Source organism: Choloepus didactylus, chromosome 1 (genome assembly GCF_015220235.1).
Source record: "Choloepus didactylus isolate mChoDid1 chromosome 1, mChoDid1.pri, whole genome shotgun sequence".
Classification (NCBI taxonomy): Eukaryota; Metazoa; Chordata; class Mammalia; order Pilosa; family Megalonychidae; genus Choloepus; species Choloepus didactylus.
This window is the reverse complement of record NC_051307.1, coordinates 87,391,117-87,417,259: the sequence shown is the minus strand read 5'-3', so window position 1 is coordinate 87,417,259 and position 26,143 is coordinate 87,391,117. Positions and strand designations below refer to the sequence as shown.

At 36.2% G+C, this 26,143-nt stretch overlaps 1 protein-coding gene and 1 non-coding gene across 8 annotated transcripts in view; one reads left to right on the top strand and one right to left on the bottom strand.

Annotated features, from left to right (window-relative positions):
• Window positions 1–26,143, bottom strand: part of STXBP5L (syntaxin binding protein 5 like) — a 553,599-nt gene that overhangs the window by 422,964 nt on the left and 104,492 nt on the right. The gene's annotated exons all lie outside the window — the stretch shown is intronic.
• Window positions 19,162–19,268, top strand: LOC119510831. Its single transcript, XR_005212039.1, has one exon. It is a non-coding gene; the product is annotated as a U6 spliceosomal RNA (small nuclear RNA).

Below are 26,143 nucleotides of genomic sequence, written 5' to 3'. Positions count from 1 at the left end.
ATTTTCAAACCCTACAATATCTGGTGAAAATGTTTGTGGTGAACTGACCTTGACAGACTATACAGTATGAGCTAGGGGGCTTACTGTACTGAGGAACTGGAAAGTCAATGAAAAGAAAAATTCAGAAGCCTCCACCTTTCCCTTCCCTCTGCCTTATCATTTCTTGTTCTCAGAAAGAAAATTTTAACTCCCTGTTCTGGAGGTTGTGACAGCTGACAAACCTTAAAAGCAAGACTCAAAAGAATCCAAATGATTGCATGAAAATTAATTACACACCAGAACAATGTCCATCAATAGCACTCCAGAACAACCAGTATTTAAAGAAATAACAAAGAAACAGAAACCAACAAATTAAAACTCACAATATCTGGCATATAATACAAAATTAACAAGGATGTGGGGAAGACGGCAACAAAAGGAGGTGTGGAATGTTAGCCCTCTAGAGCAGCTAATAAATAGCCAGGAACTATCTGGAACAACTGTGTCCGGAAGACATCTGTGAACAAACACACATCATACACCACTCTGGAATAGATAGAAGGGCTGAGATCATGGCATAGGACTGTAAGTAAAGCTCACAAACTCTGGAGACTGGTGCCCCTCCTCCACTAGCATGGCAGACTCTTTTGGAGTCACTTCCTTCTAGGAAAAAGAAGTCGTCTCTACTAAGAGCAAGGGAAGGTAGCTCAACCAAGCTCCAATTGGTTTTAGTTAACAAATTTGGACTACTAAATAAAAGCCACAATCACAGATAAACCCAAAGGAAGCATGAAAGGAACTCTGGAGTCTCTCCTGGCAGAGAGGAGGTGGGGCTGACAGAAAAATAAACAAACAAACAAATAAAAACAGAGGGTTTTGAAGTCAGCTGAGCACATAATACTGGAAAAGGGGTATACCCCCCCAAAAAAGGGTCACATAGAGCTGGGTACAAACTCCAGATCTTGAATGGCAAAACTTGGGGGCTTGAGACTCATTCTGTAAAGGGGATTTCTTTTTTTATGTTTTTAAACCATTCTAAGCAGCTCATTAGAGAAAGCCTCAGGCATTTTCAATTGTCAGTGCTGACCCAAGCAAGGGTGGAGTCAAGATAAGTCTGAGAGATAAAGTAAGGAGTCTAGCAAAGGAGATAATTCCTTAAAAGGCATATCATCCCCCCAAAAAGGGAGGGACAGGCCCAAATGGTGGCCTTCCTTCAAAGAATGCAGACCCATGGGTCTGGAAAACAGAAACAGTATAAACCCTCCATCTGACTCAGCCTCAGTCTCAATCATGCTCCAGGTAGGAGCAAAGCATGCTGAGAATTAAAGACACAGCAAATCATTATGCATGTAGGGAGCTGCAGGCTGACAAGTGACACCTGCTGGGCAGGATAAGAAAAAACACAAAAGCAAGAGTCTTCACAGGAAAATTGGCACCCTGAAGCATCTCATACTTAGGAAACATTGATACTCGTTACACCCTTATCCAGAGATCTGGACATGTCTGGTGTTGGAAAATTTAATTTGGGTCCATCATATCTGGGTAGACCCTCCTCAAGAAAAAAAAAATGCTCTATATAGGCAGAGCAAGAAGCACAGTAACAATACCTGAAAAATTATGATCAGTTAAACAGAAGCTATGTTAGAGGTCTACATACAATAAGTTGAACTGAACCAAAAATAACAGAAAGAGAACAAAGCCAAATGAAAAGAAAGCCCTATGTAAAAGAGCAAAAATGACATCTAAAATGAACAAATCAAAGAAACCAGACACCTAGACACCAACAAAAATTATGATTCACACTAGTATAAACAAATAAATGGCCCAAAGGAAAAAATGAATACTTCAAACAAGATACAGCAGTTGAAACTACTAATTAAAGTTGTTAAAACAAACATGCTAAATCAATTCAAAAATTAAATCAACAATTTGAGGGAAGATATGCCAAAAGAGATGAAGGATATAAAGAAGACACCAGGCAAACATAAGGAAGAACTCAAAAGTCTGAAAAAAACAAATGGCAGAACTTATGGGAATGAAAGGCACAATAGAAGAGGTGAACAACACAATGGAGACTTGCAACTGCAGATTTAAAGAGGCAGAAGAAAGGATTAGTGAACTAGAGGACAGAACATTTGAAATCCTACACATAAAATAGGGAAAAAAATTGAAAAATAGGAGCAGAGTCTCAGGGAATTGAATGACAACGTGAAGTGCATGAATATAAGTGTCATGGATGTACCAGAAAGGAAGAGAAGGAAAAATGGGCAGAAAAAAACATGGAGGAAATACTGAAAATTTCCAATTTCTTATGAAACACATAAAATTATGGATCTAAGAAGTGCAGTGCATACCAAACAGAATAGATCTGAATAGACTTATTCCAATACACTTACTAATCAGATATCAAATGTCAAATTCAAAGAGAGAATTCTGAAAAGCAGCAAGAGAAAAGCATACATACAAGGGAAGCTCAATAAGACTGTGTCAAATTTCTCAGCAGAAATCATGAAGACAATAAGGCAGTGGTATGATATATTGAAGATACTGAAAGAGAAAACTGCCAACCAAGAATTCTATATCTGGGAAAACTGTCCTTCAAAAATGAGGGAGAGATTAAAATATTTCCACAAAAAGAGACATAGAGGATTGTGAAAAAGAGACATGTTCTACCTGAAATATTAAAGGGAGCACTATAGGCAGGTAGGAAAATACAGGAGAGAGAGGGTTGGAGAAGAGTGTAGAAATGAAGACTATCAGTAAGGGGAGAGAGAGGGAGAGAAAAAGAGAGAGAGAGAGAGATGACATATAAAATCCGAAAGACAAAATGGTAGTAGAAAGTACTGCCTTTACATTAATAACATTAAATGTTAATGGATTAAACTCCAATCAAAAGACACAGATTCACTAAATGGATTAAAAAACAGGACTAGACTGTATGCTATCTACAAGCACACACTTTAGATCCAAGGACAAAGTAATTTGAAAGTGAAAGGTTGGTAAAAGTTATTTTACACAAATAAAACCAGAAAAAAAGCAGGGGTAGCTATATTAATCACAAATTAGACTTCAAATGTAAAATAAATAAAAGAGACAAAGAAGGACACTATGAATTAATAAAAGGGACAATTCATCAAGAAGATTTAACACCATAAATATTTATACACCAAGCCAGAATGCACCAAAATACCTGAGGCACACACTGACAACAATGAAGGGAGAAGTAGACACCTCAACAATAACAATTGGAGACTTAAATAAACTGCTCACATCAATGGATAGAACATCTAGACAAAGATTCAATAAGGAAACAGAGATTTTGAACAGTATGATAAATGAAGTAGACTTAACAAACAATTACAAGACATTAAACCCCACAACAGCAGGATACACATTTTTCTCAAGTACTCATGGATCATTATCCAAGATAGACCACATGTTGGGTCACATAAAAAGTCTCAATAAATTTAAAAAGATTGAAAGTATACAAAACACTTCCTCAGATCATAATACAATGAAGTTAGAAATCAAGAACAAGTGGAAGGCCAGAAAATTCACAAATATATGGATGTTAAACAATACAGTCTTAAACAACCAAGGGGCCAAGGAAGAAAGTATCTTCAGGCAAATGAGAATGAAAACACAACATATCAAAACTTATAGGATGCAGCAAAAGTGGTTCTGAGAGGGAAATTTATTGCCCTAAATGCCTATATTATAAAAGAAGGAATCAAAAATCAAGGAATTAACTGCTTGTCTGAAGGAACTAGATTAAGAACAGCAAATTAACCCCAAAGCAAACAGAAGGAAAGACATAACAATGATTACAGCAGAAATAAATGAAATTAAAACCATGAAAATAACAGAGAGAATCAACAAAACCAGAAATTGGTTCTTTGAGAAAATAAATAAAATCAATAGACCCTTAGCTGTGCTGACCAAAAAAAAAAAGGGGGGGGGGTGCAAATAATTAAAATCAGAAATGAAAGAGGGGACATAACTACTGAACAAGCAGAAATAAAGGCGATAATGAGAGGATACTATGAACAACTATATACTAATAAACTAGACAACATAAATGAAATGGACAACTTCCTAGAAAAGCATAAACAACCAACATTACTCAAAAAGAAACAGACAACCTCAACAAAGGAATCATAAGTAAAGAGACTGATTCCATCATCAAAAAGCTCCCAAAAACAAAAGTCCAGGACCAGATGGCTTCACATGTTAATTCTACCAAGTATTTAAGAAAGAATTAGTACCAATCTTGCTCAAAGCATTCAAAAAAATTGAAGAGGAGGGAAACTACCTAATGAATTCTATGAAGCCATCACCTTAATACTAAAGCCAAAGATACCAAAAGAAAATAAAATTACAGCCAATATCTTTAATGAATATAGATGCAAAAATCCACAACAAAATATAAACTAATCAAATTCAGCAGCACATTAAAAGAATTATACAACACAACCCAGTGTGATTTATTCCAGGTATGCAAATAAGGTTCAACATAAGAAAAGCAATTGATGTAAGACAACATAGCAATAAATTAAAGGGGAAAAACTACATGATCATCTCAATTGATGTAGAAAATGCATTTGACCAAATCCAACATTTTTTCTTGATGAAAACACTTCAAAGGATAGAATAGAAGGGAACTTTTATTCAACATGATAAAGGATATATATGAAAAACCCACAGCTAACATCATACTCAATGGGGAAAGACTGAAACTTCCCCTCTAAGATCAGGAGCAAGACACAGATGCCCCCTGTCACCATTGCTATTCAACATTTTGCTAGCAGTTTTAGCTAGAGCAATTAGGCAAGAAAAAGAAATAAAAGGCATCCAAATTGGAAAGGAAGAAGTAAAACTTTCACTGTTTGCAGATGACATATTATATGTAGAAAATCTTGAAAAATCTACAGCAAAGCTACTATAACTAATAAATGTACACAGCAAAGTGACAGGGTACAAGATCAACATGCAAAAATCAGTACTGATTCTATACATTAGTAAGGAGCAATATGACAAGGAAACCAGAAAAAAATTCCATTTACAATAGCAACCAAAAAAATCAAATATTTACTAATAAATTTAACCAAGGCCACAAAAGACAAATACAAAGAAAAGTAAAAGAAAAAAAAGGCTAAAAGGAATCAAAGAAAACCTAAGTAAATGGAAGGACATACCGTATTCATGAATTGAAAGACTAAATATATTTCAGATGTCAATTCTACCCAAATTAATTTATAGATTCAATGGAATACCAATTAAAATCCCAACAACTTACTATGCAGTAATAAAAAAACCAATAACCAAATTTACTTGGAAGTGCAGTGTTCCCTGAATAACTAAAAATATCTTGAGGAAAAAACATGAAGAGGGAGGTCTCACATTACCTGACTTTAAACACATTACAAAGGCACAGTGGTCAAAACAGCATGGTACTGGCATAAAGATGGAAATACTGATCAATGGATTTGAATTGAGGGTTCAGAATTAGACCCTCTCATCTACAGTTGATAAGACAGTCAGGTCAACTCAACTGGGACAGAGCAACTTCAATAAATGGTACGTGGAAAATTGCATATCCATATCCAAAAGAATGAAGGAGGACCCCTATCTCACACCTTATACAAAAATTAATTCAAAATTGATCAATGACCTGAACATTAGGGCTAAGAATATAAAACTTTTAGAAGAAAATGCAGGGAAATTAAAGATTTTTTGATAGGAATGGTTTCCTAGACCTTAGACCAAATGCATGAGCAATGAGAGAAGAAATAGAAATATGGGATCTCCTCAAAACTGAACATTTTTGTGCATCAAGGGATCTTGTTAGAAAAGTAAAAAGGCAGCCTATGTAATGGGAGACATATCAGATAAGGGTTTATATCCAAAATATATAAAGAGATCCTACAACTCAACAACAAAAACACAACCCAATTAAAAAATGGGCAAAAGACATGGATAGACATTTTTCTGAAGAGGAAAAATAAATAGATCAAAAGCATACGAAAAGATGCTCAACTTCACTGGCTATAAGGGAAATGCAAATAAAAACCACAATGAGGTATCATCTCACACCTACTAAATTGGCCATTACCAAAAAACAGAAAACTACAAGTGTTGAAGAGGATGTGGAGAAAGAGGCACACATTCACTGTTGGTGGGATATAGAATGGTGCAATCACTCTGGAAGGCAGTGTGGTGGTTCCTCAGGAAGCTAAGTATCGAATTGCTATATAATCCATCAATCCAATTAGTAGGCATGTATTTGGAGGAACTGAAGGCAGGAACGTGAAAGGATATTTGCACACCAATGTTTACAGCAGCATTATTCACAACTGCCAAGAGATGGAAACAGCCCAAATCTCCATCAGTAGAGGAGTGGATAAACAAACTGTGGTATACACATATGATGGATATGTATGCATATGATGGATACGGATGCAGCTGTAAGACAGAAAAAAGTCATGAAACATGCAAAAACGTGGATGAACTTTGAGGACATTGTGTTGAGTGAAATTAGCCAGACACAAAAGGACAAAAACTGTATGGTCTCACTAATATGAACTAACATTTATAAGCAAACTTTGAGAGTTAAAGTTGAGAACACAGGTTATCAGGAGACAGAAAGAGGATAAAGATTGTTCATTTGATGCTGAAGGAGCACAGAATATTCAACAGGATTTAATTTTAAAGATCTAGAGATGGATAGCACAATACTATCTGATGGTAGCACAATATTGTAACTACAATGAACAAAGCTGAATGTGAGTATGGTTGAAAAAGGAAGGTTAGGGGCATTTATGACACCAGAAGGAAAGATAGAAGATAAAGACACGTACTGTATTACTTAGCAAAACATAGAGTGGGCAATTCTGGTGATTAAATGTACAAATACAAGAATTTTTTTTTGAAGGTGAACAAACGAATGTCAACAATGCAAGGTGTTGAAAACGGGATGATATATGGAAAAATATAATCAATGCAAATAAGAGACTAGTGTTATTGTTGTTTTTCCTTTTTATTTTATTCTTCATTTTTTTTCTCTTCTTCTTTCTTTGTTGAAGAAATGGTAATGTCCTCATAGAGATTGTGATGGCAAATGTGTAACTATGTGATTATACCAGGAACAATTTATTGTTTACTTAGGATGGATTGTATGGCATGTAATTAACTGTTTTAAAAATAAACAGAAAGATACAAGTGCTGCAGAAAATGTGGAGAGAGGGATGTACCTATTCACTGTTGGTAGGGAAGTAGAATGGTGCAGCCCACTTGGAGGGCAGTGTGGTGGTTCCACAGGAATCTATGTATAGGGTTGCCACATGATACAACAACACCATTAATGGGTATATGCTTGTATGAACTGAAAGTAGGGACATGAATGGACATTTGCACACAAGTGTTTCTCGTAGCAGTATTCACAATTTGCAATGGATGGAGGTGTCCTACGGGTACTTCGACTAATGAATGGAAAGTCAAACTGAGTGTACACATACAATGGAATACTGAGTGGCTGCAAGAAGGAATGAAGTTGTGAGGCATGCAACTAGGTAAATGAACCTTGAGGACAGTATGTTGAGCAAAGTCAGAAACAAAAAGACATATATTATAACACCTCACTTTTATGGACTAAGGATAATGTGTAAAGTCTGAGAATTGAATCTGGGAGCATAGGTTCTCAGGGGAAGGCTTATTGTAAAGGTTCCTAGACTGCAAGCTCTTACAGCAGTCACACCTATTCCTGAGTTGTTGTTACAGCTATTTCTAAATTCTGAGACACTGAACTTTTTGTGTATAACTTGGTCATTCACTGGAACTTAGGGTTTCTGTGTGACACCTGAAACTCAGAGCTAGAGCTCTGAAGCTATGAAAGTCAGCATTATCCCAGACAGCAACTGTTTAAAAAGCTGAAAAATAGATCAGACTTCAATTAGAGATGTAAAAGAAGCTAATCTGGTTAGGATTAAGGCAAATCAGACTAAAGGGTCAAGGATGATATTGACTGTGTTTTAAAACTTCAACTTCTGTGTGAGACCAAGGGAAGAGATGTTTATTTGGTTCAAAATTTATATTTTCTATAGTATACTATCTAATTTAACTTCTATAATCAATTTATTCAAACACCATAATTACATGGAACCTTGAAAAGGAATTGAGATCTGGTTGGTTTGTACAGGTTATAGAGTGATATCCTGATACATCCCACAGGTATTTGGGCAGAGAATAAAAAATTAATTGCAAGGCCCCCTTGAGAGACTGGGGGAAAATAAGAAAAAATTAAACTTTCCCACCTAGGGTATTCCTGATATTCCTACAAGCATTGGAGACTACAATTTAATAGGCCAAGCCCTCAATCTTAGGGTTTACTCTTATGAAACATTCCTGCAAAGAAGAAGCTAAGCCTACTTATAATTATGCCTAAGAGTCACCCCCAGAGAGCCTCTTTTGTTGTGCAGATGTGGCCTTTCTAAGCCAACTCTGCAGGAAAACTCACTGCCCTCCCCCCATGTGGGTCATGACTCCCAAGGGTATAACTCTCCCTGGCAATGTGGGACATGACTCCTGGGGATGAGCATGGCCCTGACATCATGGGAATGAGAAAAACTTTTTGGACAAAAAGGGAAAAGAGAAATAGAAACAAAATAAATTTTCAGTGGCTGAGAGATTTCAAATAGAGTCAGGAGGTCATGCTGGAGGTTATTCTTGGGCATTATATAGCTATCCCTTTTTGGTTTTTAGTGTATTAGAATAGCTACAAGGAAATACCTGATACTGTGGAACTGCAATCCAGTAACCTTGATTCTTGAAGATGATTGTATAGTTGTTTAGCTTTTACATTGTGACTGTGTAGTCACGAAAACCTTGTGACTGACATTACCTTTATACAGTGCACAGACAGATGAGTAAGAAAATAAAGACAAAAATAAATAAATAATGGAGGGGATAAAGGTTATGGGATGTGTTGGGTGGTCATTTTTATTTTTATACTTAGTTTTTTTTTTGGAGTTATGAAAATGTTCAAAAATTGATTGTGGTGATGAATACACAAGTATATGATGACAATGTGAACCATGGATTGTACACTTCAGATGATTATCTGATATGTCAAATATATCTCAATAAAATGCATTAAAAAATTAACACACATGGTAAGAAGCAGGAACATATCAACAATAACTGAGAAAAAGCAATCAATAGAAACAGACCTAAAAATAAAAAAATTGTTGGAATTAGCAGAACGGACATGGAAACAGCCATCATAAATATCCATATGTTCAAAACTTAGAAGAAAAAAAAACATGCACATGTTAAGGAGAGCAAAGAAAGATAAGTTGAACTTCTAGAAGCAAAAATGCAAAATTTTTAATAAAAATTCACTGGATAAATTTAATTTCAGATTTGATACTACAGAAAAAAACAACAGTGAAATGAAAGACATAGAAATAGAAGCACTTAAGCACAGTGATGAGAAGGAAATAAATGAAAAGATTATCAGAGATCTATGAGACTATATGAAAGTATAAAATATGTGCAACCATAGATCAAGAAGTACAGGGGAAATGTGAAACAGAAAAAAATATTTGAATAAATAACAACTGAAATCACTAATGTTCAAATAAATTTAATGAAAACTATAAATCCATAAATCCAAGAATCTCAACACAATTCTAGCAGAATAACCATTTAAAAAGCTACTTCTGAAAACCAATAACACAGAAAATCTTGTTTTAAAAGGCAGATAAAAACACATATAATGTGCTAAGAAACAAAAATAAGAATGCCAGGAGTCTTCTCAAACTATTCAAACAGAAGACAATGACACTACACTTTATGTAGAAAAGAAAACATCAACCCCAGTGAAAATGTTTTTCAAAAATAAATAAATAAATAAAGGTTTTCAGGAAACAAAAACTGAGAGTATCCACCACCAGCAGACCTGTACAATTAAAAAATGACAAAGGAAGTTTTGTAAGCAGAAGAAAAATTACACCTGATCTATGTGAAGAGAAACAGAAATGATGAAACATAAAACACATGATTTATGGTTAACATAAAACAAATTTTCCTCTTTTTAATCACTTTAAAAGCGAATTGACTGCTTAAAATAAAATCACAATGTATCACAAATATTATTTCAAAGTAGATGTATATTGTGAGGCTAAAAAATAAATATATTGTAAACCCTAGAGCAGAGGTTGGCAAGCTATGGTCCACAGGCCAGCTACCTGTTTATGTATATAAAGTTTTATTGGAACACAGCTTCTCTAATTTATATACTGTCTATTGTTGTTTTCATGCTACAACAGGAGAGTTGATTCATTGAGACAAAGACCATAAGGCCTGAAAGATTAAAAGATTTTACAATCAAGCCTTTAAGAAAAAGGATGAATACCCCTTGCCTTAGAGCAACCACCAGAAAAATAAAACAATAATAAGCAAGAGTGGGGAGAAAATAGAATAACAAAATACCCAATCCAAAAGGAGGCAGGAAAAGAGGGAAAAAGGAACAAGGAAAACATAGGACAAATAGAAAACAAATAGCAAGAACATATATTTAATCCAAACATATCAAAAATTCTATCAAATGTAAATGGCATAATCTCTCCAATTAAAAGGAAGAGACTGTCAAATTGGATATATTATCAAGACCTAAATATATACTGTCTACAAGAGAACCATTTCAAATATTATTAATTTAATTATTATTTATGTTATTTGTATGCATGTATATACTTATGTTATTTATATTTATACCTTCATAAGTATATTATTACTGTTATAATATTATTATTGTTTTAAACAGTAAATTACCTTTTAAGGAGATGTAAAATTAGAAAAATGCTATATACTTATTTTCCCACACATTCACCATTTCTGCTTCTCTCCATTCCTTGTCATAGATCTGGTATCACACAGATTAAAAAAAAATAAAACTCAAAGCAGAAACAGGAAAAAACCATAATTATAATTGAAGATGTCAACTCTCCTCTCTTTGTAACCAAAAGAACACATACGCATAAAATCAGCAAAGATACTGATGATTTTAATTGTGTCAACCTAATTGACATTTATAGAACACTTCACCCTACACAAAGAGAATGCACATTCTTTTAAAGTCCATATGGAACATTTATTTAAAGAGCACATATTTTAGTCAAAAACCAAACATCATATTAAAAACTGAATTTTGACACAACCTACAAAATATATAAAAAATTATATAAAATAGATCACAGACCTAAAGGTAATGGCTAGAACTACAAAACCTATAGAAGAAAGAGAGAGAAAATATTCTTTACTCTAGGTAAGGCAAAGATTTGTTAAATACAACACCAAAAGCATAATCCATAAAAGAAGAAGTTAAGTTAGCTTCATCAAAATTTTTAAGTGTTCTGAACAAGCCAAGATAGAGAAGCAAGAACCAGAATTATTCTTCCACCTGAATAATTTCCTGAGAAACAGGAAAATATAAAAAAACAACATTGTTCAAGGAGGACATTGGGTAACAATAGACAGTGATCTTTTAGAGGCAGGAAATCAATGAGCTGAACCCTACAATTTTTCCAGGTTGCAGCCTGGATAGAACCTCAAAACAGGCACAGGGCTTCCCTAGGTTGAAGAGACAGATCTAAGATTCCAGAGAGGGCAAAACAGCTATAATTTCAAAGAAGCAGTACCAGAAAGGAGACAGCTTCACAGACCAGGAATTCTAGATTTGTGCACCTCTCAAGTGATTGGGTGAATACTGCTCAGTTTTCTCACATGCATACACTTCCAACACATTCCTAATACCTGAAAAGATTAGCAGGAATATTCTTTTTTCCACCAGCCAGAATAGAAAACCTCATATTTCTTGGGACATGAACTTAGATTGGTTTTTCCTCAGCATCTGAAACTAATACTAAACTAAACACTACTCTGAGTCTGTCTAACAAAGCTAAAAATAAAGAACAGAAAAGTTTGTTTGTTTCCAAGTAACCTAAATATGCTCAGAAAAAAGTTGAAGAATATTCATAGGAGCACAAAGATTTTGAGCTTACAATGCAGTAAAATTCACAATGTCACTTAATCATAAAATACCAGTCAAGAAAAGAATCAGGAAAATACAACCCAAATTGAAAAAATATGAATCAATTGAAACCTACCTAGAAATGGCAAAGATGATATAATTGGTACAGTAAGACATTCCACATGGTTAAGAAGCTAGAGGAAAGATTAAATATATTCAGTAGAGATGTGGAAGATACAAATAGGACCCAAATCAAAGCTGAAATTAAAACTACAATTCCTGAGATAAAAATCACTTGATGGGATTAATGGAAAATTAGACATGGAAGAAGAAAAGATCAGTGAACTTGAAGACATAGAAAGAGAAGCTATTCAAAAATGTAAGCCTAAATGTAAAATCTAAAACTAGAAAATTTCTAGGAAAAAAAATCAGAAATCCTTTGTGACCTTGAATTAGGTAAAGATTTGTTAAATACAACCCCAACACATGAACCATAAATTTTTTTATTCAATTTTATTGAGATATATTCACATCCCATGCAGTCATGCAAATTGTTCACAGTACCATTATATAGTTGTGAGTTCATCACCAAAATTAATTTTTGAACATTTTCATTACCACACACACAAAAATAATAAGAATTAAAGTGAAAAAGAACACTTGAGTGCCCCCCCCCCCATTTTTCTACTCATCCAACCGTAAACTGGACAAATGGGAGACTGGTCCATATGGCTTTCCCAATCACATTGTCACTTCTCATAAGCTACATTTTTATACAATTGTCTTCAAGATTCAAGGGTTCTGGGTTGTAGTTTGATAGTTTCAGGTATTTACTGCTAGCTATTCCAATTCATTAGAAACTAAAAAGGGTTGTCTATATTGTACATAAGAGTGCCCACCAGAGTGACCTCTTAGCTCCTTTTGGAATCTCTCTGCCACTGAAGCTTATTTCACTTCCTTTCACATCCCCCTTTTGGTCAAGAAGATGTTCTCCATCCCCTGATGCTGGGTCTAGATTCCTCCCCAGGAGTCATATTCCATGCTGCCAGGGAGATTTACTCCCCTGGATGTCAGATTCCACATGGGGGAGGGCAGTGCTTTCACCTGCCAAGTTGGCTTAGCTAGAGAGAGAGGGCCACATCTGAGCAACAAAGAAGCGTTCAAGAGGAGGCTCTTAGGCACAATCATAGGCAGGCCTAGCCTCTCCTTTGCAGCAACAGTCTTCCCAAGGGCAAGTCCTGTGGTAGAGGGCTCTGCCCATCAAGCCACCAGTGCCCTGTGTCTGTGAGCACATTAACAATCATCGAGGTGGGGAAGCCCAACATCCCTGCATTCTCCACCAGATCCTCAGGGGGGCTCTACATATTTTTTTTCATTTTTTTTTAAATTAACTTTAAAAAAAATTAACCATTAACTATATGAAATAAATTTTTAAAAATACAATAAAAATAAAAAACATTTCAAACAAACCATAACAAGGGAGTAAGAAAAAGACAACTAACCTAAAGTAACTACTTCCAACACATTCCTACTCTACCCCAAGAAAATAACCTATTATAGCAACATTTCTGTGAACTTGTTCCTACCATACCCAACAAAAATTAATCAATCATAGTCATTCCTGGGCATTCCTGGAACATTAAATTTACCCATGATAGCTCACCTGTCCTTATTGGGTTATCATTCCCCCTTCATTAATTGCTCTCTATCACTAGTTCCCCTACATTCTACATTATAAACCATTTATTTTACATTTTTCAATGTTCACATTAGTGGGAGCATATAATATTTCTCTTTTTATGCCTGGCTTATTTCACTCAGCATTATGTCTTCAAGGTTCATCCATGTTGTCATATGTTTCACATCATTCCTTCTTACTGCCAGATGGTATTCCATCATGTGTATACACTACATTTTTTTATCCACTCATCTGTTGAAGGACATTTGGGTTGTTTCCATCTCTTGGCAATTGTGAATAATGCTGCTATGAACATTGGCATGCAGATGTCTGTTCATGTCATTGCTTTCAGATCTTCTGGGTATACACTGAGAAGTGCAATTGCTGGATCGAAGGGTAACTCTATATCTAGTTTTCTAAGGAACTGCCAGACTGACTTCCAGAGTGGCTGAACCATCATACAGTCCCACCAACAATGAATAAGAGTTCCAGTTTCTCCACATCCTCTCCAGCATTTGTAGTTTCCTGTTTGTTTAATGGCAGCCGTTCTAATTGCTGTGAGATGGTATCTCGTTGTGCTCTTAATTTGCGTCTCTGTAATAGCTGGTGAAGCTGAACATTTTTTCACGTATTTCTTGGCCATTTGTATTTCCTTGTCAGAGAACTGTCTTTTCATATCTTTTGCCCATTTTATAATTGGGCTGTCTGTACTATTGCCATTGAGTTGTAAGATTTCTTAATATATGCAAGATATCAGTCTTTTGTCAGATACACAGTATCCAAAAATTTTTCCCGTTGAGTTGGCTGCCTCTTCACCATTTTGACAAATTCCTTTGAGGTACAGAAACTTCTAAGCTTGAGGAGTTCCCATTTATCTATTTTTTCTTTTGTTGCTTGTGCTTTGGGTGTAAAGTCTAGGAAGTGGCCGCCTAATACAAGGTCTTGAAGATGTTTCCCTACATTTTCTAGGAGTTTTATGGTACTGTCTTTTATATTGAGGTCTTTGATCCACTTTGAGTTAATTTTTGTGTAGCGTGTGGTGTAGGGGTCCTCTTTCATTCTTTTGGATATGGATAGCCAATTCTCCCAGCCCCATTTGTTGAAAAGACTGTTACATCCCAGTTCAGTGGCTTTGGGGGCCTTATCAAAGATCAGTCAGCCATAGATCTGGGGGTCTATCTCCAAATTCTCAATTCAATTCCATTGATCAATATGTCTATCTTTGTGCCAGTACCATGCTGTTTTGACAACTGTGGCTTTATAATAAGCTTCAAAGTCAGGGAGTGTTAAGTTCTCCCACTTCATTTTTCTTTTTTGGAGTGTGTTCAGCAATTCAAGGCATCTTCCCTTTCCAAATAAATTTGATAACTAGCTTTTCCAAGCCTGCAAAGTTAGGTTGTTGGAATTTTCATTGGGATTGCATTGAATCTGTAGATGAGTTTGGGTAGACTTGACATCTTAATGATATTTAGCCTTCCTATCCATACATGGAATATTTTTCCATCTTTTAAGGTCCCTTTCTATTTCTTTTAGTAGAGTTATGTAGTTTTCTTTATATAGGTCTTTTACATCTCTGGTTAAGTTTATTCCTAGGTACTTGATTTTTTTAGTTGCTATTGAAAATGGTATCTTTTTTTTGAATGTCTCTTCACGTTTTTCATTTCTAGCATATAGAAACATTACTGATTTATGTGCACTAATCTTGTATCCCACTACTTTGCCAAATTTGTTTATTAGCTATAGTAGCTGTATCATCAATTTCTCAGGGTTTTCCAGATATAAGATCATATCATCTGCAAATAATGACAGATCTACTTCTTCCTTTCCAATTTGGATGCCTATTGTTTCTTTGTCTTGCTAGATTGCCCCAGCTAGCACTTCTAGCACAATGTTCAATAACAGTGGTGACAGCGGGCATCCTTGTCTCATTCCTGATCTTAGGGAGAAGGCTTTCAGTCTCTCACCATTGAGTAGTATGCTGGCTATGGGTTTTCCATATATGCTCTTTATCATATTGAGGAAGTTTCCTTCAATTCCTACGTTTTGAAGTGTTTTTATCAAAAACGGATGTTGGATTTTGTCGAATGCTTTTTCAGCATCTATTGAGATGATCATTTGATTTTTCTCTTTTGATTTGTTAAAATGTTGTAATACATTGATTTTCTTATGTTGAACCATCCTTGCATGCCTGGAATGAACCCCACTTGGTCATGGTGTATGTTTTTTTTAACGTATCTTTGGATTTGATTTGCAAGTATTTTGTTGAGAATTTTTGCATCTATATTCATTAGGGAGATTGCCCCATTGTAGAATTCCCCTGTGAAACCATCTGGCCCTAGGCATTTATTTGTGGGAAGTGTTTTGATGACTGGATCTCTTTGCTTGTGATTGCTTGGTTGAGATCCTCTGTTTCTTCTCTGGTCAGTCTAGGTTGTTCATGTGTTTCAAGGAAATTGTCCATTTCCTCTACATTATCTAGTTTGTTGGTATACAGTTGTTCATAGTACCCTCTTATAATTTTTCTAACATCTTTGGGATCCTCAGTAATGTCACCTTTCTCATTTAATACTTTGTTTATATGGTTCTCTGTTTGATTTTGTCAGTCTAGCTAGGGGCTTGTCAACTTCTTGAGCTTCTCTAAGAACCAACTTTTGGTGTTATTTATTCTCTCTCTCTTTTTTTTTTTTTTTTTTTTGTTCTCTATGTCATTTATTTCTGCTTCAATCCTTGTTATTTCTTTTTTTCTACTTGGTTTAGGATTAGTTTGCTTTTCATTTTCTAGCTTCTTCAGTTGCTGCATTAGATCTTTGATTTTAGCTCTTTCTTCCTTTTTGATGTATGCGTTTAGTGCTATAAATTTCCCCCTCAGTACCACTTTTGCTGCATCATCCCATAGGTTCTGATATGTTGTATTCTCATTTTCATTTATCTCTATATATTTAGCAATTTCTCTTGCTATTTCTTCTTTAACCCACTGATTGTTTAGGAGTGTGTTGTTTAACCTCCAGGTGTGTGTGTATTTTCTAAGTCTCTGATGGTTATTAACTTCTACTTGTATTCCATTGTGGCCAGAGAATGTGCTTTGAATAATTTCAGTTTTTTTACATTTATTGAGACTTGTTTTATGTCCCAGCATATAATCTATTCTGGAGAAAGTTCCATGAGTGCTAGAGAAGAATGTATATCCTGGTGTTTGGGATGTAATGTCCTATATATGTCTGTTAAATCAAATTCATTTATCACATTGTTTAGGTTTACATTTTCTTTATTGGTCTTCTGTCTGGTTGATCTATCTGCAGGAGAGAGTGATGTGTTGAAATCTCCCACAATTATTGTGGAAGCATCAATTGCTTCCTTTAGTTTTTCCAGTGTTTGCCTATGTATTCTGCCGCACCTTGATTGGGTGGATAAACATTTATGATTGTTATTTCTTCTCATAAGTTGGATGTCATCAAAATTAAGAACTACTGCTCTGAACAAGACTCTCTTACGAGAGAGATGTCAAGCCACAGACTAATGGCAAATATATTCAGATCACATATTTGATACAGGACTTGTATCCAGAATGTGTAAAGTACTCCCAAAACTCAGTAAAAAGAAAGCAAGCAATTAAAGAAAAAAATGAGTAAAATATTTCAACAGACACTTCATCAAGAAATACATATGGAAAGAAAATTAGCTCATGAAAAGATACTCAAAATTATTAAATGTTAGCAAAATGCAAACCCACAATGATATAGCACTATATATACCTATTAGAATAGCTAAAACTAAAACACATGCATAAAGAAATAAACAATACAAAACAAAACACTACACCAAGTGTCAGTGAGGATATGAAACAAATGTAACTACACCGTTAGTGGGAATGTAAAATGGTACAACCACTTTTGAGAATAGTTTGGAAACTTCTTAAAAAGTTAAACATACACCTATCACATGACACATGCATTCCCTCAGTAGTTAGCCAAGCAAAACAAAAGTATATGAAGATAAAAAGAGCTGTACATTGATGACTCAAAGTTCCATCAATAGGTGAATGTATAAACATATGGTGCATTTTTATAAAGGAATACAGGAATACTACTCGGCAATCAAAAGGAATGAATAATGATACACACAATAATATAAATGAATCTCAAAATAATTTTCTGAGTAAAAGATGGCAGATAAAATAAGTATATGTACTGTATAGTTTCATTTATATAAAATTCTAGAAAAGGAAGACTAATCTTAGAGACAGATACAACCCAAGCAGTTGCCTACAGAACTGGGGGGTGAGGGGCTGGGGAAAAAACAGGAGGCAAGGATGTTTGGGAGGGAAAGATTATAAAAGAGCACAAGAAACCTTTGGGGGTGATAGATATGTTCATTACTGCAACTATGATGATTGTTTCATAAGTGTACACATTTATCAAAATGTATAAAATTCCACACTTTAAAACAGAAACTCATTGGATGGCATCAATAGAAGAATGAATAAGATAATCAGTAAACTTTAATATAGAACAATAGAAATTATCTGATCTGAAAAAAAAGAGAAAAAATAGACTGAAAAGAAATTAGCAGGATGTTAGGGACAATAATAAAAGACCTAATATTAATATCATCAAAGCCTCAGAAGAAAAGAAAGGATGCAGGGCGATTACATTGAAAATGGATTTGAAGAAATAATGGCTAAAAACTACCCAAATTTGACAAAAGACATAATCTTCACATCATAATCAAAGTTCAAAAAAACCAAAGAAAAAGGAAAAATCTTGAAAGCAGCTAGAGAGAAATAAAACATTACCTATACAGGAACAATTCAAACAGCAGAAATCTCATCAGAGACTATGAAAGCCAGAAGAGTATACAAAGCTTTTAAGTGCTGGAAAAAAAAAAAAAATACTGTCAACTCAGAATTCTACTTCCAGTGAAAATACTCTTTAGGAATGAAAGTGAAAACAAACTATTCTCAGAAGAAAAAAAAAAACTAAACTAACAAAAATGGCCACTGGCACATATACCCTGAAAGAATGGTTGAATTAAGCTCTTCAAACAAAAAGTAAATGATAAAAAGAAATAAGCTTGCAACATCAGAAATGAAGAACAATGGAAAGAGTAAAAATACAGTCTTCTCATCTTGAGTTTAGTAAATTAAATTTGATGGCAGAAGCAAAAATTAGAAATATTACTTGATGTAGTTATCAATTCATGAAGAAGAAATATTTAAGACAATTATCTTACAAATGGAGGAAAGTAAAGGTATCTAAATGGAGGTAAGATTTCTAAACATTACTTGAACTAATAAAATATTGACATCAGTAGACTAAGTCACCTATGTATAATATAATACCTGGAGAAATCACTGAAAAATCTATATGAGGAGAAATACTCAAAAACTATTATAGATAAATCAAAATGGAATTCTAAAAATTGTTCAATAGTCCACAGGAAGAGAGGAAAAGTAAATCAGAAAAATAAAAAACAAAGGGTGCTTGCTTCGGCAGCACATATACTAATATTGGAACGATACAGAGAAGATTAGCATGGCCCCTGCACAAGGATGACATGCAAATTCATGAAGCATCCCATTTTTATTTTACATAGAGGCAAGAAAACTGGATATATATTTTGAATATGAAGAAAACATAATGAGCAAAACTACTCTGGATATATCTCTTCTGGATAAATCAGACCCTGATGCAGGAACTCCAGAAGATAAAGTGAGGCTATTTCTTATCTAGTACATAACCACACAGCAAGCACCTTCCGAGGCTGATATGGAACAATACAAAAAAGCTTCGACTCATGTGGGATGCAACCTTAATCCCTTACAATATATCAAGCAGTGGAAGGCTTTTACCAAGATGGCCTCAGCTCCTGCCAGCTATGGCAACACTACCACTAAACCAATGGGTCTCTTATCATGAGTTTTGAATACAGGATCACAGTTTGTGATGGAAGGAGTGAAGAACCTGGTATTTAAACAGCAAAATCTGTTACTTGTATTTTAGACAAACTCGTGAATATGAAGTCAAACCCTGAAACTGATGACTACAGATATTTTGATCCCAAAATGCTGCAAGGCAATGACAGCTCAGATCCAAGGAATAAAAATCCATTCCAAGAGGCAACTGTTTTTGTGGTGGATGGAGGCAATTACATTGAATACCAAAATCTTGTAAACTACATAAAGGGGAAACAAGCAGAACAGAGTAGTTTTGCTCATTATGTTTTCTTCATATTCAAAATATATATCCAGTTTTCTTGCCTCTATATAAAATAAAAATGGGACGCTTTGTGTATTTGCGTGTCATCCTTGACTGCAGTGAGCTTTTTAATGTTACACAATTCATAAAACAGCTGTCTCAAACTGGACAAAAATAACACAGAAGAGCCTTAATATAAGAATCTACTTGGAACTTGGATAACTGTAAAAAGAAGTCAAAGAGTTAAAAGTTTCCTTCTCTGTAACAATGTCCTAACAATAAAACTTAATTTTTAAAGAAATTCTATAAATAACATAATGCATACTAATTACAAGAATAAAGCATTTCAGAAATAAATTTAAGTTGTAAAAAAAAAAAGGGAACACACACACAAAACAATAAAATGGCAGACTTAAACCCTAACATTGCAATAACGTTAAATAAATATTATTTATAAAGTGAATAACACATATAAAATAATAAATAAATGTACCAAGTAAAAGAGAAGCATAATAGATAGTCTTAAAAATATGACCCAACTGTATGCTATAGCTACAAAAAGATTATTTCATATATAGTGATATAAGTAGGCTGAAAGTAAAATGGTGGCAAAACTTATACCATGGAAACATTAATCAAAAGAAAGCAGGAATAGCTGACAAAAGAGCAAAGAAAATTACCAATGAAAAAGATAGACCTTAGATATTGATAAAACAGTCCATACGCAATCCTAAATGTATATACATCAACCAACAGAGCTTTGGAATACATAAAGCAAAAACTGATAGAAATAAAATGAATAATAAACAAATATACAATTATAGTTACCCCTCACTCAAAAACTCATAGAATTACTAGAAATAAAATCATCAGGGACATAAAAGAACTCAACGAACACCAATGACCAACATAATCAAATTGACATTCATAGAACACGCCACGCAACAAGAGCAGAATATACCATTCCTTTCAAGAGCTCATGTACCATATACAAGGACAGAACAAATCACAGGCCATAAACAACCTTGACAAATTTTAAAGAACTGAAATCAACAGGGTGTTTTGCGACAATTTGGAATAAAAGGAATAAATTAAAACAACAGAGGAAGTACAGACATTGGGACAACTAATGAAAAACATTCAATCAAAACTCCTAAATAAGTTCAATGAGCTAAAGGAAAACACTGGACATAGAACTAAAAGAAATCAGGAAGATAGTGGGTGAACAAACAGAAGAATTAGAAAAATTTAAAAGGAACATAGCAGAACTTTGGGGGATGAAAAACAGTAACTGATTAAACATACACCAGAGGGTGTTCGACAGCTGATCTGAATAGACAGAAGAAAGAATTAGCAAACTAGAGGATAGGACAATCAAAATCATAAATCATAAATCATATAGTCTAAAGAGCAGATAGGGAAAAGAATGAAAGAAAAAGTGAATAGAGACTAAGGGACCTGTGGGACAGCATGAAGCATACCAGTATACATATTACAGGAGTCCTAAAAGGAAAGGAGAACAACAACAAAAAAAGGGACAGAAAGAATATTTGAGGAAATAATGGCCAAAACCTTCTAAAATCCGACAGCAGATACATCCAAGAAGCCCAATGACCTCCAAACTGGATAAACCCAAATAGACCTACTCCAAGACATGTAATCAAAATGTTGAATACCAAAGATAAAGACAGAATTCTGAAAGCAGCAAGAAGTAATTCATCATGTACAAAGGATCTTCAATAAGTTTAATTGCCTGCTTCTCATCAGAAACCACAGAGGTGAAAACAGAGTGGTACAATATATGTAAGGCACTGAAGAGAAAAACGGCTAGAATTCTGTATCTGGAAAAACTGTCCTTCAAAATGACAGAGTTTAAACCATTCATGGATAAGTAAAAACTGGGAGTTTGTTATCAAGAGACTTGCTCTACAAGATATGCTAAAGGACATTCTTCAGGTTGAAAGGAAAGGACAGTAGATACAGCTTGGACCATTATAAAGAGATAAAGATCTCCAGTAAAGGTAGCCACATAGGTAAATGCAAACGCCACTAGTATTTTATCCTCAGTGTGTAACTCTACTCTTTATTTCCTATAAGTCATAATAAAATTGAATAAGAAATACTCTTATTGTATGTTATGGACACACAAAATATAACAACAAAAACAACATAAAGAGGGAGAACAGAAGGGTGTAGGAGCAGAGGCTGTAAAGGCTATTGAAGTAAAGCTGGTGTATGATCCATATAGCACCTCCTATCTGATTGAGGATCGACCTCACCCCTACCCCTCTCCTCAGGCAGCCCTCCCTGTAACTCCCTGGAGGCACCCCAAGCTTTGGCTGCTATAACTTTGAACACTGCCTGGCCTGAGTGCATCTTGTTTTAGGAAACAGCACATACATAGATGTTTTCCCAAAACTTGCATGCAAGCCCCTGGCATTCATGTACTTCTGTCCCCCAGCCATATATTATTTGATGAGCAGTTGCCATAGGTGCAAACATTCTCCAGTGAACTTCTTGCTGTCTTGCTGTTCATCACAAGGTAGCTGCAGCTCTAATAAATTCACAAGTGCTCATCACCCTGGATTCTTTTTTTCAGAACCTTAAAAGGCCCCTTTATGGGCCAGTTGGGTTAGGCCTGGCAGGGTTCCCCCTATTTATTCCCTCATGGTGAGTCCTGTTCCTGGTTTGGCAGGATGCAACAATTGGCACAGTCAGGATTATGGAGAAATTGGCACAGAAAAGAGAAAGTGACCAGGGAAATCCTGGACTGGCAGCAAGGGGTCAATGGGCAGCTCCACTGAACATCTCTTAGATATCTGCTAGCCACCCTGGGAGTACAGTGATACTCCAAAGTCTGGCTTCCCTGCTGGAAAGGCTAACAGTGCAGTTTGCCAGCAAGGACTTGAAGCAGCTGGTGGATTGGGTAGAATGGTCCTTGCTATGGGCAGTTATAACAGCTTCTAAAGCACAGTTAGGAGCTGAGGCCAGAGAATATAGATTAGAGAAAGAGGTGCAGTTGAAGTAAGATATAAGATCAACTGCAACTATGCTTGTAACTGATATGGCAGGGGAAGTGGAAGAAGGGGTGTCTAGGCTAAATACCTTGGCCTGCTGGTATGCAAAAAGGTGTTGAAAAGGCTCCCTAATTGAAGGTACAGGCTCCTTCTAGGTGCCAGCTCCCAGTTGTGGTGCAAAGACATGGAATCCTTTAGAAAGTGAAAGTAAGTTTGATGAGTCTGTTGAGATAATCAGCTGGGAAGACCAGAGAGAGGAAGCATCTTTGCACACTCGTACCCTTATACAGAATAAGGTAAAATAGATTAGACCAGCAGGAGCTCAAGCAGTAAAATAAAGCATATTCCATCCAGGAATATACACCAATAGAGCTGAATATCAAAAGCTATTTCCTCCACAATCCCATGGAGACAATGGCAGGATGGCTAGTAAAGCTATGGGACAGTGGAGCTGATGGAGTAGTCTTGTCAGGGAATGAGACTGAAAAGATAAGTAATGTCACCATCCACCCACCCATCCATCATACAATGCTTACTTGGGGCAAGGGCAGTGCAGGGCAATCACACCTTCATTAATTGGGTCATTAATGTCTGTGAGGATGCATGACCACTGGGGAGAGACCACTGGGGGGAGAAATGCCAAGAGACTTCGCTGCCCCTCCTAGAAAACTACTGAAGGAGTGCAAGTACTTCTGAGAAAGCTACGGATGCATGAGCTATTTATGCCCCACTCTTCCAGGGCCTTGATAATGCCACTTTTATGACAGGCATGAGGAATAAACTGCCCATAGCAAGGGCCATTCTACCCAATCCACCAGCTGCTTCAACTCCTTGCTGGCAAACTGCACTGTTAGCCTTTCCAGCAGGGAAATCGGCACCATCCAGTTATTAGGGAAACCTCCTCCATATTCTAAGCTCTCTTGCTGGTATCCCTGTGTATAATGTAGGACAAGCCCTTTCTGAGACAGGAGTGATAGAGATAGATACCAGAACATCCAGTGTCCAGAGTGCCAAATGGGAGAGTGACACACTGGGAAAAATAAAGCTGCCTCCCCCCAAAATCCAATGCAAAGAAGGTTTCCTATAGCCACATGTAGCTGGACATTCTGAGAGCTGGGATGGTACTGGAGAAAATCAACAAAAACCCCAATGCTGTTCTGCTGAAATACTGGAAGTGGCTGAAGTGAGAAAAACAATTCACTAGAGGGCCCCATGGACCAGAGTTAGACCCAACTGCCCCCTTCCTGGGAGGAGGAAATAGAAAGAGAATGGTAACTTCCATATCCCCTCCCCTAAGGGGAGGGCCATCTTGGGAAACCTGGGGCCCCATGTGGAAGTAACCATACATTATTCCACATGAAATTTTAAAAAAAGATGTTGGACCTAATAGACATGTGAGTGGAATGCACCCTCATAAATGGAAATTCCCACCAGTTCTCTGGACACTGACAAACATTGATGGGTATAGGAGCACATCCATCTGGTGAAAAAGGCTCACCTGCTCCTTTAAATAAGGCAAGCCTCTCCATCCCACAGGTTAGTATGCATACCCCCTACATCTAAAAATATACTGGAAGTAGATACTCTTCCAGGGACCACCTTAGATATCACTGTTGGAGTCTAAAGGTGAGAGTTGTGAAGGTGGTGCTACAGGGGCATGCCGGATAGGCACTGTCCTCCTACCACAACCAAGGAGAACAATGGCTTTTAAACAACACTGTCTGCCTGGGGAAGGATAAAAGTATCTACAACTAACTTTAAATTTAATAAGGCACAATTTATCTAACTAACATAGAGCCCTTTCAATAGCCCTGTTTGGACTGTGCGGAAACCAAATGAAATCTAAAATATGACTAAGTAAAGTGACTCCTACCATCCATTCTGCCATACCTAATGTAGCCCAAAATTACTAAAATTAACAGCCTGTTTAGGGACCTATCATACTACTTTGGATTTGGCCAATGCTTTCTTTAGTATACCAATAAATAAACAATCACAGGATACATTTGCCTTTATTGGGGGGTGGGGAAAGTGTTAGCAGTGGACCTTCCAGGTACTTCCCCAAGAATATATACATAGCCCTATACTATCTGTCTCATGAAATCAGTAGCCAGGGACCTTGGATCCACATCCAGGAATGCATGTAGAACACTACGTGAATGATACTTTGCTAACCTCTGTAGATTCAAGTCTTTTACAAACAGCACCTCCAGAAAAGAGGATCGGTAATAACTCCCAGGAAATACAGGGACAAGAAAATACCAACAAATTCCTGGGGTTAGTATGGTCAGGTAAGACTCGTGTTTTACCATCTACTCTGATAAATAAGATCCAAGCTTACCCCCACCCACAAATGGTTAAAGAAATGCAGACTTTTGTAGGGTTACTGGATTATCAGAGGACATTCATTCCTCATCTTATACTATGCCTACACTCTGTGTAAAGGCTAATGAAAAGGGGATCAGTATGGGATTGGGGGCACAAGGAAGAGATGGCCTTTGACAAAACACAAATTTTAGGCCCTGAAAACTGTGACACCAGAATGACCATTTGAGCTGGACATCTCTGTCACAGAGGAAGGAAGGGGATAGGCCTGAAGGCAAAGGGACAGGAAGACATGGATTCCCATAGGTTTTGGTCTCAACTTTTCAAAGGCACTGAGCAACATTACACCATCTTAAAAAAGCAATTCCTAGCTATTTACCAAGCTTTACTACAAACATGCTATCACAGGATGTAGCAGTGAAAATTAAAATCACATATCCCATTAAGAGATGAGTGGAGGGGCTATTTGTGAGGCCTGCTTCTGCAGTCGCCAAGAATGGCACGTTAGTGCAGAGGAACACGTATCTACAGCAGAGAGACACACTCTCACAGAATGCTTGGTATACATATGGCACCTGCTCAGACCAACACCCATCTTGGACAGTAGTGGGCATACAACCAGCAACAGAAACGCTGTGGGTGGAGATGGAAATGGAACACAGTAATCAATGGGCTGAGCTAAGAGCTGTCTGGTTGGTTCTTATGAATGAGTCACACCTGTTCACCATTTGCATAGATTCATGGGCAGTCATAAAAGGGTTAACAGTATATAGATTGCCAAATGAGAAGCCAATAAATGACATGTAAACAGGCATCCTTTGTGGGTGTCTAAACTATCACAAGACATTTGGGAATGCCTGGAATGCCCAGGAGCAGAGGTTACAGTCTTCCATGTGGCTGTCCACCAGGCAACCTCCTGGGA